The sequence below is a fragment of the Geotrypetes seraphini genome, chromosome 2 (genome assembly GCF_902459505.1).
Source record: "Geotrypetes seraphini chromosome 2, aGeoSer1.1, whole genome shotgun sequence".
In the NCBI taxonomy this organism is placed as follows: Eukaryota; Metazoa; Chordata; class Amphibia; order Gymnophiona; family Dermophiidae; genus Geotrypetes; species Geotrypetes seraphini.
This window is the reverse complement of record NC_047085.1, coordinates 241,760,033-241,779,941: the sequence shown is the minus strand read 5'-3', so window position 1 is coordinate 241,779,941 and position 19,909 is coordinate 241,760,033. Positions and strand designations below refer to the sequence as shown.

Below are 19,909 nucleotides of genomic sequence, written 5' to 3'. Positions count from 1 at the left end.
CTTTTTGGTCTCTCTTTAATTCTGTCCCCAAACATGCCTATACCATGTTCCCTTACCATATGGACATAATGCAGTTTTAGATGTCTATATCCTGGCTTTATAAAATTAAAATTTGGTTGTCCATGCAATATGGGTATAGATATAAACAGACTCTCTCCAATCCACTTATAAATATATCAAAGAGGGTTAGAAGTATCTTAGGACTACATGATTCCTAAATGTTATATTGATGGCCATCTAGAACAAAATTTACCTTAACAAAATTGTTCAATTTTTAATGAACCACATGTTAAGCAATTCACTAAGAAATAATAAATTTGATATTAGACAATACTGATATTCTCACAATAATTTCTAAAGACATTCAAATTTTTATTTACTACATGCATCAAGACTTGTTTCAACTTCTCAGATAAGTAGCTTTTTTGCAAGGATGAACAAATCAGTGGAGCTAAAAATTCTTATAAGGGTTCTGTAATCAATTTTAGCACAAGAATTGATACTACAGTACTCCCCCAAAATTTGCGGGGGTTCGTTCCAGGAACCTCCGTGAATTGCAGGAGAGGGCAGCTGGAGAGGGAGGAGAGGCCAGCAGATGAAGAAAATCACTCTCTGTCTGCTCCGACCGCCTAATCCTGTAGTAAAGTCGGACTGTTTTGACATGCAGCTCCTGATTGGTGTAGCCCGACTTCTCTACAGGAAGAGGCAGTCGGAGCAGACCACAAATGAGTGAGCCCGTGATTTGTGAACCGCAAATTCATGGGGGAATACTGTATATCCAAAGGACTTGAATTAGTATTAATACTTTGAATCATAGTAATGGCAAGATACAATTATTCAATATCCCAGAAACTGTTAGTTTCAAATTATTTTCTTGATATATCATAAGCACGCTAATTTTCATTTAAAAAAAAAAAAAGAGGTAAGGTCATAAACTGAGGGAATAGGATATCTTTAAGGAACTTCAGGAATCATTAATGAGTGTTTACTATAGCAGACATCTCAGCTGGCCTTAATAAGGCCTTATTAATCTTCATTGAAAACCACTCATTTTTAACATTTAGAACAGTAGGTTTATAACTTTTCAATATTTCAAAATAATTCTGCATACTGCTCTCCGATGTTTTTCTCCATCTTCTTTCTAACCATCTTAACTCACTTTGAGGTTTCTTCTAATTTATTGAAGCTTTACTAAGAAATTTTTCACACAGACATCTATCAAAGCTTCTGCTTTCATAAGATCCAAAGACAGAAAGTGAGATTCTGTCTTTAAACATCTTTATATGAAACATCTTATGATGGACCACTTTCACCGAAAATCTTTAAACTCTACAGAAGGCAATGAAGTCCTTCCATGGAGTAGGAAGATAAACCAAATCCTGAATACATACATTCCCTTTATCACAGATTTTTTTTTTTTTAAGTAGCTTAAAATTCTCTATTCTGAATTCCCCTATGTTGTATTGGCTATTTATATTTATTTGACTAAAGTGTGCTAAGATTTTGCACTTAGAGCGCCTTAACAACATGCTAAGTGCAAAGGCTGTCCTCAGCAATTACTGGACTAGCACTCAATCCTGCTAGCATTTAGAGTGGATTCAGTTTGGGCTTCATTCAATATATAGCAGCAAAAACATCAGAGCTGATTAGAAAGGTATTTAGTGTCATTCTATAAAAGGCACACACACCTTAAGTTTCAAGATTCAAGTTTATTTAAAATTTCTTATATTGCCTAATCAGGCTTATAAGCGGTGCTCAAAATCATAAACACATACATTGGCAAGGTAAAGTCTGTTTTGGATAAATACAAGAGCCGTCTTTTATTGATCATGACAGGAATAGCCATCCAAATGATCACAAGGAACTGGAAATGTTACGACAGACTTAACTACACATTCTGGTGGGCAAGTGTGTGTAATACATATAAATAGGAAAGAATGAATGCGGAATGCTTGGGTCTTAGCAATACGTTTAATAAAGTATGGAGCCCGTTGACTGCATTTGTTAACATACAATAATAGAGATATATATTTTATTTCGTAGATTTCCTTACACATCCAGGGTTGGGGGGGAGGGGAGGGGAAAGTATTTGGAAGAGTTTAAAAATATTTAAATATAATATTGTAATAAATAATATGATTTAATATATTAATAATTGGGAGGAGGGGGGGAAATGGATGTTTCCTTCAATAATGTGTGTAATATGGTGTATTTTATGCAATCTGTTAAAGTTATATTAATTGTAATACACTGTCAAAGCTTGAAAATTAAAAAAAGAATTTAAAAAAAACCATACATTGGCTAAAATACAAACTTAAAATGACAAGGTATCTCTAGGGATGACTACTACATTCAAAGACATTAAAAACTATGACAAACAGGAACAGAAGGTAAGAAGGCAAGAACTACAATATTATAAGTAAAAGAGAACGTATAGGGGAAAACAGTAGGAGGTGTTGCTGAAGGTAACATCATTTTAGGTCACCCTTACAAGGGCAGTTAGCTCTCAAAGGCGTCAAGAAATAGAAATGTTTTCAGCGTTGTCTTGAATTGACTAAGAATTGATTCATCTCATAATTAAATCGGGCTAAAATTCCATAGAGAGGGAGTAGTCACTGTAAATATGGTCAACCTCATTGTATTTATGTACTTTAATGACGGGATAGAAAGAAGATTCTGAGCCAATGATCAAAGAGTCTTAGAGGGGTTATATGGAATAAGAAGTTTATCAATAAATTCTGTCTGGTTATTTTGTTGGGTTTTGAATGTTAGCAAAAGGATTTTATAGGTGATTCTATATTCTGCCGGTAACCAGTGTGCTTTGTGTAAGAGGGGAGTAACGTGATCATATTTTTTTTTGCATTAAATATTATTTTTACTGCAGTATTCTCTACTATCTGGAGTCTTCTTATTTCTTTTTTTGTTATGCCTTTGTAGAGAGCATTGCAGTAGTCTTTGCAGAAAATCACAAGGGAGTGGATCAGGATGTTCAGAAAGGAGAGTTCTTGCAAATTGGAGAGAGATCTAATCATTTGCAGCCGATAAAAACAGTGTTGGACCACTGTACTGATATGAAGGTGATAGTTGAATTTGAAGTCAAAAGTGACTCCTAGCAATTTTAATGAAGGTACAACATTGATGGATACAGATTTGAATAACATTTAGGTGCACCCATTTAGATCAAGGAAAACCAGGCCTAAATACCTACACCTGTGTGCAGATCGGGTATGTTCTATATCAGTACACATAAGTTTTAGGAACACCCTTGGTCCTCCCATGCTCTTCTCTTGGCCACATCTCTTTATAGATCTGTACACTATAAGTGACACCTACTACTTCATAGAATGTGCCTACCAAGTTGTGCACTTCTAATTAATGTCAATTAGCATCAATAGGTCTTAATTGACAGTTTCTGTATTGTTTCCTATCCAATAAGCTGACTAATGGTAGTTCTGGACAGTCATTGATGCTACATGATCTATAATTTGCCTAAACACCATCTTCTCAACTAGCTTTGACAAAAGATAAAAAGAGGTTTATATAATTTGAAGGCACCAAGCTCTTAGACAAGCTTTTTTTTTTCCACCATAATGAACACCAGAAGTAACATACCCTCAACTAATTGAGGGGCACAAGATCTAATGGATTCCAATTAATATGTATCTGGGAGAAAAATCTTGAATAAGCCACAAAAGTAGGCAGTTGAAAAGTCCATCAAAATGTCATTCCTCCCCTTTAGAAGAGGCTGGTGAATCAGGTTTAGTGTTTGAAATCGCATGAGAGTTGAATTTTGCTGTGACCTGCTAAAAAGGAGCATACAGCACAAAGATTTTAGAATAAAAAGAATCTATCAACAATTCTACTAGGGTCCAGTGGTGTAGCGAGGGTGAGAGGCACCAAGGGCGGTGATGCTCCTCCCCCACCCTTTTCTCTGCCCCCACCTCCACATACTCATTCCCAACCCCTCCTGCCATGTGTGCACCACTTCCTTTCCCCTGTACCTCTGTAACGCTCCTGGCATGACCAGCAACCCCCAAGTTACTGTCATACCAGCATTGGCTCTTCCTCTGATGTCACTTCCTAGGTGTGGGTCCAGGAAGTGACATCAGAGGAAGATATATGGAAATGACTGTGAAGTGGATGGATGAGCACAATTTGAAGTTAAATATTAATAAAACGGAAGAATGGTGTTAAAAAGTGAAAAAGACAATTTTGAGATTGAAAATGTGGTTGTGATGGGAGAGAAATTGCCAGTAATAAAGGAGATGACTTGTTTTGGGAGTGTGGTTGGATAACTGTCTGATTATGGGAAAGCAAATTCTGAAAACAATCCAGTAGGGCAATTTCAATTTCTTTACAGATTGAAACCTTTGTTGCCGGCTTTTGATTTTCGCAGTGTTGTCTAAGCTTTAATCCTGAGTAGAGTGAACTATTGCAATTCTCTTTACTTGGGAGTTGCTAAAGGGAAACTGAGGCCATTGCAGATGTTAATTAATTCTGCTGCACGATTGATTATGGTGGTTCCAAGAAGTGCACATATATTTCCTATATTGAAACAGTTACATTGGTTGCCTATGTAGCAAAGAGTGCATTTTAAGATTCTTGCAATTATTCATCAGATACTGTACCATATCTCTCCAAGGGTATTACAAGAGATGTTTTGAAATTTACCAACCTAGAAGAAATTTAAGATCTGAAAATACAATGAAATTGAGTACAGAGGGCTGGATGTCTATTGTGCATGTCTGGATTGGAGCATCATTGATGTCTGTGGCCAGTGTGAAACTTTGGACTGCCCTGCCTGGTATTCTGCGATTTTGTGCGGAGAAGATCAGTTTTAAGAAAATATTAAAAATGCAGCTTTTGGTCAATGCCTTCCTATGCTAATGTTTCAGTAGTCTCTTTAGTTTTAAGATATAGTATTAAAAAATATTTGTGCCTTGAATTTAATATTCAATGCTTTTTTTGCATCTTAATTGCTGAAATTATGATTTGATAATGTTTGTATTGATATTATGATTTGATAATTCTTGTTTTTGTTTTTGTTATTGGATTATTATTCCCTGGGGGATGGAAATTTTATGTTTGTCTATTGTTTGTATCATATGTTTAGCTACTAAAGGGCTACAAGGATTATATGTATGCAATTAATGTGTAAACCACATAGTTTTATGCAGTATATAAATTGTTAAATAAATAAATTGTGGCATTAAAAAAATGAAAAAGTCTCCCACCACCAATGACGGCCCTCTCCAATGACCCATGATAAATGCAACATGAGAGAAAATTGGCAGGAGGGATGCATTTGTCAGAGGTTATGGGATAGGGCCTTAATCGGTGGTGTGGAACTTTTTTTCATTTTTTTTAAGGGGACAGATATTTTGTGTGGGTAAAACATGCGGTGGGCCATTTTGTGAATAAGGTCGGTAAAAGCAATCATCGCTAAAGCTGTGAAAACAGGTTTAGCGACAATCGCTGATTTTAGTGCATCTATCCCTTTGAGTCTTCAGAGCTTCGGTACTAATACACTAATCTTGAACATTGCTTTCATGAGAGAGAAGCCTTAGAGAAGTAAACTAAGTGGACCAAGCAAGAGGAAGAAACCTGAGCAAACATTCCTGCGTACTGCTTCCCTTTGCCCTGTTCCTTTTCCCTTTACTGCAAGTACATCTGTTCTGGAACTGATGTACAGTACATATTTTTAACCACTGGGTGGAAGACAATTTTCAGCTCATAAACCTCAACCAAATTGCTCCCTCTACCTTTGTCTGTATTCTTTCAGAGACTCCAAAGAAAAGCCAATACCATTTATTGCTGCCTTGATTTATTTGCAAAGCAATATTACTCTTAAAAATCATTCTAGATTTATACTCTGGATGTTCCATCTGAAAAATCTCACTATTTGGCCTTCATTCTCACTTCTTGGTGTGGTAAATCTCACTCTTTGGGATGGTTCACCCTTGGCATATCTGACAAAGAGGGCAGAGGGCACATATGCCAGCTCATAAGAACATAAGATTTGCTGCTGCTGGATCAGACCAGCAGTCCGCTCATGCGGCGGCCCTTAGGTCAAAGACCAGTGCCCTATTTGACTCTAGCCTTACCTGCGTATGTTCTGTTCCAGTAGGAACTTATCCAACCTTTTCTTAAATCCCTGAAGGGTGCTTTCCCCTATAACAGCCTCTGGAAGAACGTTCCAGATTTCTACCATTAGCCTATAATTAATTGTCCTGTTTGTTTTGATGTGTATGGCTTTATTTTCCCTTTTATGTTATTGTATACTTTTGTGAACTGCCTCATAATTGTTTTGTTGGGGGAGGGAGTTGTAATGCTCTATGAAAAGAATTTAAAAAAAAAACACATTTATTTTTACAGCACAATAAACATGTCTTCAGAACTCTCACATATGATTTCAGGAAATTTACAAAGGAGAAGTCAAAATAGCAGTTGACAACTTTCTCAAAATAATCTCGAGCAAACCTTGTTGCCATGGTTATTTATTTGACATAATGTGATTTTAATGCTTTATTTTCATAGCTTACTTATTGCACAGTAACAAACAAATATATAGATGCAGAGGACTTGAAACCTGTATCTGACAAATACTTTATAAAGGGTTGCAATGTCTCTATAAAACTGCTCTGAAAAATAAAAAAGAAAAGAGGAAAAAAGAAATCTTAGATTGCACTAGCAGAAATTAGCACACACTAAATGATGCATTCTATTTTATCCTATGAACCATGTGCTAAGTACATGGGATCCTAATGGGTCCTTTTACAAGCTGCAATAAAAAGTAACCTTAATGTGCCCTTATGCAGGCCTTTTCTACCTACTAAGGCCATTTTTGTTACATAAACACAGGAGTCTGTACATTTGGTGTTCAATCCATGCTCTCAAACTGTTTGCAGAAGGTTGTCAATCATATCTTTCATCTCCTCCTCCTTTACTAGTCAATTAAAGTACCCTCTTCAGTTTTTCCTTTTGCAAGTGAACTGAGAAGTTGTGTTCTGATCTGCTCTGTTAAATTTTTATTATTTTGGGGTATTTTTCTTCCATTTCAGGAGGCTGTAGTGCCAAAGGACCCCATTTTTGGGCTACTCTGCTTGGAAGAAGACAAAGACTCTGCAAGAGCAGGCTGCAGCTCTCAGGGCAAGCCCCAGGTGTACCTCTTGAGCCAGTCTGCTTTGTGCTTCTGCAAGACTCGGGGTCTGCTTCCCTGGGAGCCAGCTCACCTTTTGATTTATCAGAGGCTTGAGCCCAGGTTGTGGTGCCCCTGTGTGAATCTCTTTGGGTTTCAGGGAGCAGGCTATGTTTTTAATCTCCCTCTGTCACACCGTGAGGATCTGTGAGTGTGGAGTCCTCAGTTGGCATCTATCTGACTGAGAGCCCGAAGATCTCCAGTTGTGGATTGTTTCCTACAAGGATTTACTACTACTAATCATTTCTACACCACTACTAGACATACACAACACTGTACATCAAAAGAGCTTACAATCTAATCAAGACAGACAAACTTGACAAGAATGTACATCTATACACTGTGCTCATGTGAGTGAATTACAGAGGGAATTATAAGACTAATGTTGCTCAGAAAGTGAGTTAGTGTTTGGAATTGAAAGCATCTTCAAATAATTGAGCTTTGAGTCTGGATTTGAATACTGCCAGAGATGGAGCCTGACATATTGAGTCAGCCAGTTTGTTTCAGGCATACAAGATAGATGCAAGGTAGAAGGGATGGAGTCTAGAGTTGGCTGTAGAGGAAAAGGGTACAGATAAGAGATACTTATCTGAATAATGGAGTGCCCGGGGGGGGGGGGGAAGGGGAGGAAGGAGATGAGAGAGAAGAGATACTGTTTGTATAATGTTTTAGCGGTGCAACCTTATCCATTATTCTTTGCATTGAGGAGTTCAATGCAATTGATTGTTCTTCTATTGAAAAATGTGAAAATTCTTCAAGATTGAGATCAAGTGAATCATTAATATTGGAGGATTAACTTTGCTAAGTATTAATCCTAGAGTAGTTACTTTTAAGGGGTGATTGGATGTTATCGAAAAATGTATTAAGAGTAAGTAGAGAATGATCTGTCCATGGAAGAGGGATATTTTGTTGAATAGAGAACAATGTGATGAATGTTTTTGGCACAAAAGCCACATTTATCATGTGGCATTACTATCTGAAATTCAAAGACACGTCAGAATATGAAAATGTCCAATAATACTTCCAAAGCAATACCACCATCTATTCATAAATGGCATTTCAACATTTGTGATCCATTCATTCAAAAGATCATTTCTCATAGTCTTTCAAATGGAACAATGCCTAAAAGCTGGAAACTTGCTTCCATTCACCCAAAACCTAAACAGCCCAACTCCCCCCTTGAAGATTGTACAAACTACTGATCAATAGCTAATCTTCCCTTCTTAGTAAGGCTAACAGAATACTGTATTTAATCAATTATCTTTTTTCATGGAAAAAACCCCCCAATGCATTCCACCCAAATCAAATGGGCTTTAGACCATTCTACTGAACTTTCACTAATTGGACTTACCTATTCAATTCTATACTATTTGGATCACCGTAAATCTGTCCTTCTTATCTCTCTCAATCTTAAAGCAGCATTTGATACCATTAATCACGCTCTACTACAACAGATATTACAAGCTACATGAATTTCAGGCACAGCCCTGACCGCATATTTCAAAAATTGATCCTACCAGGTGAAATTTGAGAACTCCACCTCTGAAACTTACTCTCAAAACTGGGAACCCTCGGGGCTCCATACAATCACCAATTCTCTTAAATCTTTTCCTTGCTCCTCTATTAACTCTTGCACAATCAATAGGCTTTACTGTCTTTGCCTATGCTGATGACATTCAGCTCTTACATTCTTTAAACCCCAATTCTCCTGAAGAAATTCAAGAAATAAATCTAAAACTCGATCAAATCAGCCAATGGCTAAATGATAATATGCTTGCATTAAACATCTGAAAAACCAAAAGCGTTCTTTTTCCATGCAATAAGGAAGTTTTAATCATTCCGATCTGCATAGAATCCTCTCCAATATATATATTTCAGGTTTAAAGTTTAATAAAATTTTGATTAAAGCCCATTATCATAAATTCAATGTGATGCACATTTTAAAAAAAGGGAGTAACAGACAGTATATTTTGAGGAATAAAAGACTAATATAGACAAATAGACGATGATAGGAACAACAGGAAAGAGGGAGGAACTACAATACATAAAGAAAAAGAGAGCATAAAAGGGAATAACAATAGGTTAAAAAATATATAATTTGGTGGCTTTGTAGTTTTTAAGGTTCAAATGCATCTTTTTAAACAAAGCATTTAAGATTTCCTTTAAATCTATCTAGATTAGTTTCTTCTCTCCAGTGTACAGGCAGCAAATTCCATATATGGGATGCTGTCACAGAAAATATTGTACCCCATCGAGTGTCCCAGCTCTTTTCAATCTTTCTGTAAACCTTTAAAAACTTTCTATTTGCTAAACATTTTGAAATTAATCATCTTGTATTTTAGCTTATTTTTTAACTTATTGTTAACCGTGTTGAGCTTCCTCTGGTTGACGACCCGGTATACAGTACTGCCCCGATATTCGCGGGGGTTCCGTTCCAGGAATCCCTGTGAATGTTGAAAAAACGCGAATATGGTTTTTAGCAGGGGAGACAGGAGAGGGCAGCTGCAGCGCCGTCGAGTGAAGGAAATCATTCGCGGTATGCTCCGACCGCCTCTTCCTGTACTAAAGTCGGGCCTCACCAATCAGGAGCTGCCTGTCAAACCAGTTCCTGATTGGTGAGGCCCGACTTTAGTACAGGAAGAGGCGGTCGGAGCATACCGTGAGTGATTTCCTTCACTTGACGGCGCTGCGGCTGCCCTCTCCTGTCTCCCCTGCTAAAAACCATATTCGCGTTTTTTCAACATTCACGGGGGTTCCTGGAACGGAACCCCCGCGAATATCGGGGCAGTACTGTATACTGGGTCGTCAACCAGAGGAAGCTCAACACGGTTAACAATAAGTTAAAAAATAAGCTAAAGTACAAGATGATTAATTTTCAAAATGTTTAGCATTCGCGGTCGGAAAATACTGTGAATGACTGGGACCGCAAATCGCGGACCATGAATTTGCGGGGGAGCACTGTATAAAGTTAAGTTTTAGTTTAGTTTAATAATTCTTAAGGAAGGAACTGCGATTTAATGTTTATCCTCGGATCTTAATGATCTAGATGGAGCATGAGGAGTGTGTATTCTTTCCAGAAATGAGGGCGCTTTCAACATTTGAATTTTGAAGGTTAGTAGGGCAATTTTGTGTGTTAATCTATGGTTTATGGGCAGCCAATGTGCATTCTTTAAGAGTGGTGTGACATGATGAAATTCCCTCTTATTGGACACCAATATAAAGCTATTGGGCACATGTGTAGAAGCCCAAGTGTTGTTTGACTCGGACTTCTACATGAGTGCTATGATTGAGAAGATCAGAGACAAGCAGATTGGGATTCAACTACATCTTTAGTCTCCAGTTTACACCTCTAAGCACTTTTCAAACATCATTAACATAGTATATAAAAAATTATTGCTGGTTTTTCATTTATATTTTATAGTACTGCTTTCAGCAATACATCTCTCTCAGTCCCATCAATATTTTATTTTGGGTAGCCTAAATCTGATTGACGTGCAATAGGTACTATTTCTCTAGGCGCCTACCGATTGATACACCATTTATAGATTGAAGCTCTAAGGTCTCACTTGGGGTCCATGTGCTAACCTATGACATGTCCATTTAAAAATTATTTAGCACAAGGATAGCACACACGGATTTCAGAGGTAGGGGCTGTAGGCATCTGACTGTGTCGCACAGTACTCCCTTTTTTGCTGCACTAACCCCCTGTTTTACTAAGGTACGTTAATGCATTTTAGTGTGCGTTTAGCACACACTAAATACTAACGCATCCATAGGCTAACATGCACACGTTAGCATTTAGCATGCGCTAAAATGCTTAGTTTGACTTGATGACATCACATGCATGCATGTGATGTTACCGCATTGCATCCATGCATGCGCAGATGCCCTCCTGACACGGTTCCAAGCTGGAAGCTTTTCAAAGCCCGGACAATTTGCTGGTTTTTGAAAAGCCTTCTGGGTAAATCTGGATGTCTGGTAACCCTAGTTTATCCACATCCAAAAAATATTTCTGTTTTAAACACAAAATCATTAACTCATTATTTTTAAAGTAAGACTACAGCTAGTTTGTCATGCTTAGAGGAAAAAGAGCCCAGCAGGATAACTGATGAAATGTTTCAAGGAACTTAGGAGCCCTTTTACAAATGTAGAACAGGAAAAAATTCTACCACAAAATGTGTTAAAGCGTTTTATTGTATATTTGTAGAGGGGGCATTATGGACTTAGAGTGAGTGTTCCTGCATTATCTAGAGTGACTTTGCATTAGTGGATAATGCAGGAACACATATACCTAGGGTTACCAGACATCCGGGAAAACCCAGACATTTCCTCTTTTTAGAGGACTGTCTGGGTGCCCAGAGGGATTTCTAAAACCTGGAATTTGTCCAGGTTTTGGAAGTCCCCAAGCTCAGGGCCACGGCTGAAGGCCCATTGCGCATGCATGGATGGCAACACGATGACATCATACATGCACACACATGCATGTGATGTCATAATATCAATGCCTGCACATGCACAGAGACCCTCCAGACCTCAGGGAAAAAGACTGGAAGCTTGGCTGGGGGTGGAATGTACAGAGACAGAGGCGGAACATGGCGGGCTTAGGAGCGGAACAGGGCAGGGCCAGGTGTCCTCTTTTTTTAAAGAGGAAATCTGGCAACTCTACCCATACCTCTGTAAATAGGAGTTGGTAAATGTTCCCTCTTTTATTTTTATTTTGCAGATGTTGTCTGCTAATGGCAACATAAGCACATGACCTAGAAAAAAAATGTCCAGCTTCAATGCCATGGTAAAACTGGGCTTAGTGCACCTGAAAGACCTCCATAGAATTTGCTAAGACCAGATTTCACCGCACCTTAGTAAAAGGGCCCCTTGGTCAATCCAAAGGAATCTTCTCCCATAACATCAGAAATGCCATTCTTATTTTCATTGATAACTTTTGTAGGCAAATAACTATGTTATGTTAATAAGAAAGTACTGGTAATCAGCAATAAATATTGGCTACTATATTATTGTTTGCTCAATAGTAATAACAATCAGCATAAACCCAACAATTAAAAATTAGTAGGCTTCTTGATCCTCAGCTGGCATTGTAGGCTTTCAACAAAATATAGTTGCTTAATGCTTCAACCACATTCATCATTGGATGCTATATTTTTCTATTTTATAATGTTTATTTTTCATTCAAACCTGTCATTAATTAGTGATTAATTTATAAAACTTATCTGAATCATACCTTATCTTGGATCACCTCTCCCGACATGTCCATGTTTCAAAGATTTTCCTCAGGGTTGAGGTTACTCCAAAATTTTTTATCTATAGTCAAATATAGCAAAATTACTATATGCCAGCCGCATATAGTATGCTCATGAAACATCTCCCTTGTTTATAAGAACATGAGAATTGCCACTGCTGGGTCAGACCAATGGTCCATCATGGCCAGCAGTCTGCTCCCACGGTTGCCCTTAGGTCAAAGAACAGTGCCCTAACTGAGTCTAGCCTTACCTGCGTACGTTCTGGTTCAGCAGGAACTTGTCTAACTTCATCTTGAACCCTGGAGGGTGTTTTCCCCTATAACAACTTCCGGAAGAGCGTTCCAGTTTTCCACCACTCTCTGGGTAAAGAAGAACTTCCTTACATTTGTACGTAATCTATCCCCTTTTAACTTTAGAGAGTGCCCTCTCGTTCTCCCTACCTTGGAGAGGGTGAACAACCTGTCTTTATCTACCAAGTCTATTCCCTTCATTATCTTGAATGTTTCGATCATGTCCCCTCTCAGTCTCCTCTTTTCAAGGGAGAAGAGGCCTAGTTTCTTTAATCTCTCACTGTACAACAACTCCTCCAGCCCCTTAACCATTTCAGTTGCTCTTCTCTGGACCCTTTCAAGTAGTACTGTGTCCTTCTTCAAGTACGGCGATCAGTGCTGGATGCAGTATTCCAGGTGGGGTCGTACCATGGCCCGGTACAGCAGCATGATAACCTTCTCTGATCTGTTTGTGATCTCCTTATTAATCATTCCTAGAATCCTGTTCGCCCTTTTCGTTGCCGCCGCACATTGAGCGGACGGCTTCATCGACTTGTCGACCAGTACTCCCAAGTCTCTTTCCTGGGGTGGTCTCGCCGAGTACTGCACTGGACATCCTGTATTCGTGTATAAAAATTTTGTTACCGACATGCATCACCTTACACTTATCCATGTTAAACCTCATTTGCCATGTTGCGGCCCATTTCTTGAGCGTGTTTATGTCACGTTGCAGGTCTTTGCAATCCTTCTGCGTCTTCACTATGAATAACTTTGTATCGTCTGCAAATTTTATGACCTCGCTCGTCGTACCAATTTCAAAATTGTTTATAAATATGTTGAAGAGCACAGGTCCAAGCACCAAACCCTGCGGCACTCCACTTGTGATGCTTTCCAGAATGAGTATTGTACATTTACCCCCACTCTCTGCTTCCTATCCGCCAACCAGTTTTTAATCCACATGAGTATTTCACCTTCGATTGCATGGCTCACAATTTTTCAAAGTAGTCGTTCATGCGTAACCTTTTCGAACGCCTTCAGAAAATCCAGATATATAATGTTGATTGGGTCACCCTTGTCTATCTGCCTGTTAACTCCCTAGAAGAAGTGCAGTAAGTTTGTCAAGCAAGATCTTCCTTTGTTGAAGCCATGCTGGCTGGTCCTCATCAGATCGTGTCTGTCAAAATAGGCAATGATGTGGTCCTTTATCAGCGCCTCTACCATCTTTTCCAGTACCAAGGTCAGACTCACCGGTTTGTAGTTTCTCAGATCTCCCCTTGAACCTTTCCTGAAAATAGTTGTAACATTCGCCACTTTCCAGTCTTCCGGAATCCTTCATGATTTGATTGACATATTGGTTATTAGTTGAAGCAGTTCAGCTATAACCTCTTTCAGTTCCTTGATTACCCTCGGATGGATGCCATCCGGTCCAGGGGATTTATTGTTTCTAAGCCTATCAATCTGCGTTGCTTACTGTGGAAAGTTGGTGTCGGACGTCATTTCCATACTTTGATCTAAAAGACCCACTCGCAACACCACAATAGCCAATGGAGATACAGCTCTCAAATTTCTTCACTTAGTAAGTATCCTTCAGTATCCCATAATCATATCAGTGACATCCAGTCCAGTTCTTCATTCAAGCTCTCCAGTACAAGAGAGTTCAGTCGAAAAATCCATTCTTGTTCCTTCAAGTTCAGAATTGTTTTGTATTTTCCACAGTAAGCAAGGCAAGAGCCATTACAAAGGTTTGTACCACTACTAAGAAATCTGTAGTCCGTGAGTTGAAAGAACAATTCTTTCTAAAAGTAAGTTATAATTTTACATAAGTAGCTTGATAAACAAGGGAGATGTTTTATGAAAATAGTATATGCGACTGGCATATAGTAATTTTGCTATATGGTCAAAAATTTTGGAGTAACCTCAGCCCTGAGGAAAATCTTGTTTGAAACATGGACATGTCAAGAGAGGTGATCCAAGATACAGCATGACTCAGATAAGTTTAATAAGTTAATCACTATTTAATGACACATTTGAATGAAAAATAAGCATTGTAAAATAGAAAAATATAGGATCCAATGATGAATGTGGCTGAAGCATTAAGCAACTATATTTTGTTGAAAGCATGCAAAGCCAGCTGAGGATGAAGAAGACTAATAATAAGAAAGTAATAGCACTTCCTTAAAATACTTCCTTAACAAAATGTCTGAAGTTCAAAAGCTAACTTGAAGGAATATCCAAGAAATATAAATGTTTTTCAATAGAATGATTCTTCAGGAACCCCTCTGTGCAATAAAACCTGTCCTTAACCCCAACAGTTCCCGTCACCTACAATGTGGAAATTCGAGGCTTAAGGGACCCCATATGGGTTTCAAGCTGTACTAATCTAATATCCATGTCCATCAATTGATCAACAGTTTGTGGGAAAATTCACTTAACTGAGTCACTGAGACTTTCAGTACCCCCTCAGTTCTCATTACTCCCTTCCAGCCATGCAAAAGGGACCTTACTCGACGTGGCTCCACTTTTAATGCAGCCAAGTCATAAGAACATAAGAACATAAGCAATGCCTCTGCTGGGTCAGACCAGAGGTCCATCGTGCCCAGCAGTCCGCACACGCGGTGGCCCAACAGGTCCAGGACCTGTGCAGTAATCCTCTATCTATACCCTTCTATCCCCTTTTCCAGCAGGAAAATGTCCAATCCTTTCTTAAACCCCTGTACTGTACTCTGCCCTATTACGCCCTCTGGAAGCGCATTCCAGGTGTCCACCACTCGTTGGGTAAAGAAGAACTTCCTAGCATTCGTTTTAAATCTGTCCCCTTTCAACTTTTCCAAGTGTCCTCTTGTTCTTTTATTTTTCGAAAGTTTGAAGAATCTGTCCTTCTCTACTCTCTCTATGCCCTTCATGATCTTATAAGTCTCTATCATATCCCCTCTAAGTCTCCTCTTCTCCAGGGAAAAGAGACCCAGTTTCTCCAATCTCTCAGCGTATGAGAGGTTTTCCATCCCTTTTATCAAGCGTGTCGCTCTCCTCTGAACCCTCTCGAGTAACGCCATATCCTTCCTAAGGTACGGAGACCAATATTGGACGCAGTATTCCAGATGCGGGCGCACCATCGCCCGATACAATGGCAGGATAACTTCTTTTGTCCTTGTTGTAATACCCTTCTTGATTATGCCTAGCATTCTATTTGCTTTCTTAGCGGCTGTTGCGCACTGTGCCGTCGGCTTCATTGTCATGTCCACCATTACCCCCAAGTCCCTTTCTTGGTTGCTCTCATTCAATAATATCCCTCCCATCGTATAGTTGTACCTCGGGTTTCTGTTTCCAACATGCAATACTTTACATTTCTCAACGTTGAACTTCATCTGCCATCTCGCCGCCCATTCCCCCAATTTGTTCAAGTCCCTTTGCAATTCTTCACATTCCTCTTTAGTCCCAGCTCCACTAAATAGTTTTGTATCGTCCGCAAATTTTATTATCTCACACTTCGTGCCTGTTTCTAGATCATTTATGAATATATTAAATAACAGCGGCCCGAGCACTGAGCCCTGCGGAACACCACTCGTGACCCTCATCCAGTCCGAGTAGTGGCCTTTCACCCCTACCCTCTGTTTCCTACCCGCCAACCAGTTTCTGATCCATCTATGTACGTCTCCATCCACTCCATGGTTCTTCAGTTTCCGGAGTAGACGTTCGTGAGGCACCTTGTCAAAGGCTTTTTGGAAATCAAGGTATATAATGTCTATGGGGTCTCCTCTGTCCATCCGTTTGTTAATACCTTCGAAGAAGTGCAATAAGTTCGTTAGGCACGATCTCCCCCTGCAGAAACCATGTTGGGTTGTTTTCAAAAGTTCGTTTCTTTCCAGATGTTCATCGATGTGTTCTTTAATCAGTGTTTCCGCCAGTTTCCCCGGAACCGAGGTCAAACTCACTGGTCTGTAGTTTCCCGGGTCACCTCTTGATCCCTTTTTAAAGATGGGCGTGACATTGGCTATCTTCCAATCCTCCGGGATCATGCCTGTTTTCAAGGATAGGTTGCAAATTTGCTGCAGTAGTTTCGCTATCTCCTCCTTTAATTCCTTCAGAACCCTGGGATGGATTCCGTCCGGACCCGGGGATTTGTCAGTTTTAAGTTTTTCTATCTGCCTATGTACATCATCAAGGCTCACTTCCATGGATGTTAATTTTTCTGCTTGATTTCCATTGAAGATTTGTTCAGGTTCCGGTATGTAGGTTGTGTCTTCGTTTGTAAATACAGACGAGAAGAACATGTTGAGTCTTTCTGCGACTTCTTTCTCCTCCTTCACCGCTCCCTTCTTGTCTCCTTCGTCCAGCGGTCCCACCTCCTCCCTAGCTGGCTGTTTCCCTTTAACATATCTGAAGAACGGTTTGAAATTTCGTGCCTCCCTGGCTAGCCTCTCTTCATACTCTCTTTTGGCTTTTCGAACCACACGGTGACATTCTTTTTGATACTTCCTGTGCTCCTTATGGTTCCCTTCAGTTTTGTCCTTTTTCCATTTCCTGAATGAATTTTTCTTATTGCCTATCGCTTCCTTCACTATTTTAGTCATCCATACTGGGTCTTTTGTTCGACCCTTTTTGCACCCCTTTCTGAATCTGGGGATGTGCAGATTTTGTGCCTCGCTCACCGTGTCTTTGAAAAAAGACCAGGCATGTTCTACTGTTTGCCATTTTTTGGAAGTGTTCCTAAGTTTCTTCCTTACCATTTCCCTCATTGCTTCATAGTTTCCTTTCCTGAAGTTGAAAGATGTCGCTATGGTTCTCTTTCCGTTCGGTATGCCTACTTCAACCTTGAACTTGATCATATTATGATCACTGTTTCCCAACGGTCCCACTACTTTCACTTCCTTTGCAGGTCCCCTTAGTCCATTTAGGATTAAATCCAGAGTGGCATTTCCTCTCGTCGGTTCTCTAACAAGCTGCTCCATGAAGCAATCTTGTATAGCCTCCAGGAATTCTGTCTCCCTAGCGCATCTTGAGCTTCCAAGACTCCAGTCTATCCCAGGATAGTTGAAGTCTCCCATAACAACTGTGTAACCGCTTTTGCATTCTCGCTTCATCTCGGCATCCATTTCTTTATCGCTATCTCCGGTTTGCCCGGGTGGACGATAGTATAGGCCCATCTTTATTTCATGCCCTTTCCTACCCGGTATTTTAACCCATAGCGATTCCAGTTTGTTGATCATCTCCGCTGTGTCCATTCTTGTCGATTGTATGCTTTCTTTTACGTATAGGGCTATTCCTCCTCCTTTCTGACCTGACCTATCCCGGCGATAGAGCTTGTACCCCGGCAGTGCTGTATCCCATTTGTTTTCCTCATTCCACCACGTTTCAGAGATTCCAATGATGTCTATGTCCTCTGCATTGGCCATGGCTTCTAGTTCCCCTATTTTGTTACTTAAACTCCTTGCATTAGTATATAAGCAGTTTAGATCCTGGCATTTTGTTGTCTTCATTTCTTTTCCCTGTGCTTCAGTCTTTGGTGTCTTCTCTTTTGCTACAATCTTTCTAACCTCCTCTTCTGGGTTAGTTGACTCCTGTAATTTGTCTCTTGTTTCTTCCCTGTCTTTTTTCCCCTCAGTATCTTCACGGGATACCTTCTTCCGAATCATCGACGCTAGGTCGACTGTCGGCTTTCCCCTTTCTCTTAGTTTAAAGCCTGTTCTATTCCTCTCTTGACGTTATTTGCTAGAAGTCTTGTTCCCACCGTGCTCAGGTGTAGTCCATCTCTCCTGTAGAGCTTGCTCTTGCCCCAGAACGTTGTCCAGTTTCTTACGAAAAGGAATCCTTCTTCCTCACACCATCTCCTCATCCACGCATTTATTGATTGTAGTTCTTCCTGCCTTTTCACATCTGCCCTCGGTACCGGTAGGATCTCTGAGAATACTATCTTCTGGGCCCTCATCTTCAGCTTCCTTCCCAGAATCTTGAACTGTTCTATCAGCGTGCCTCTTCTGTAGTCTCTCCTGCTGACATCATTCGTCCCAATGTGGATCATTACTGCGGTCTCTTCCGTCTCCGCTCCATCCAGGATCATCCCAATTTTGTCCACGATGTCCTTGGTTCTCGCTCCTGGGAGACAGGTCACCAGTCGATCCTCTCTCCCACCTGCTATGTGGCTGTCCACATGCCTCAGTATCGAGTCTCCCACCAGGATCGTTGACTTTCCCTTCTTCAATTTTCTTTTCGGTCTCAGGTCAATGTCCTCAGCGTGCTTCACTCTCTCTTCTTCTGGGCATCGACTAGCCAATTCTTCCCCCTCGTGCGGTATTCTTCTGTGGGTGTCTTCTATGTGGTCACCTGCTTCTTGCTCCCCCTTCCATGTTGGTGTCGGGGTGACTTCTTCTTTCATACGAAGTTCGTTCTCTTCCACCCTCTTCCTGTATGCTTCCTCAATGAATTTCTCTAGTTCCATGACTTCCTCCTCAATGTGTCTCTCTCTCGTGAAGACTTCAGCTGTCTTGATTGGGTCCTCCATGGTGTAAAGTCCTTCTAGTTCCTGTATCTTGTCCTCCAGTCTCTTGACTTCCTTCTTCAAGCTTTTCAGCTCCTGACACCGACCGCATACATATGACTGTCTCCCCGAGGGGAGGTAGTCATACATATGACAGTCCGTGCAGAACACTGGAAAGCTCATCTTCTGGTTTCCCTCTGCTTCCATTGGTGTCCTCTCTCTCTCTCTACCTGTTGCTGGTGTCCTCTCTCTCTCTGCCTGCTGCTGGTGTCCTCTGTCTCTCTTTCTCTACTTGTTGCTGGTGTCTTCTCTTGCTCTCTCTGCCTACTGCTGGAGTCCCCTCTCTCTCTCTGCCTGCTTGATGCCTCCTCAGTAACCTTGTGTGAAAGACTTGGCCCTTCGCAAAGGCCCTTCGCAAAGGCGCTCGCTAAGGCGAGCGCCTTTGCCGCTCGCCTTCGCCGCGCGCCGAACGGCTGTGCGCCGTTGGCTCGACTCCTGTTATGGAGGAGCCCGGTCGATCTTCGATGACGCGGTGGGGGTGGGCGGAGCTACTCTCGCCGCTGCCCCGACAGTATTTTCACCTGCTCCTGCTTCCTTGTCTCTCCCCTGCCTCTCCTTCTCTCTTTCTCGCTTCTCCTTCTCTCCCCCTTGCTTCTCCTTCGCTCACACTGTTCTCTGCCGCTGGCTCGACTCCTGTTATGGAGGAGCCCGG

General features: G+C 40.5%; 1 protein-coding gene across 6 annotated transcripts in view; it reads left to right on the top strand.

The window, feature by feature from the left end:
- Positions 1–19,909, top strand: part of CDH18 (cadherin 18) — a 1,088,060-nt gene that overhangs the window by 759,743 nt on the left and 308,408 nt on the right. Inside the window, exon 1 of one of the 6 annotated variants that reach the window (XM_033935276.1) lies at positions 9,897–10,309. The exons of the other annotated variants lie outside the window; for them this stretch is intronic. The gene's annotated coding sequence lies outside the window, so the exon portion shown is untranslated. Of the gene's footprint in view, positions 1–9,896; positions 10,310–19,909 lie in introns of those variants that run through there. 6 annotated transcript variants of the gene reach the window in all.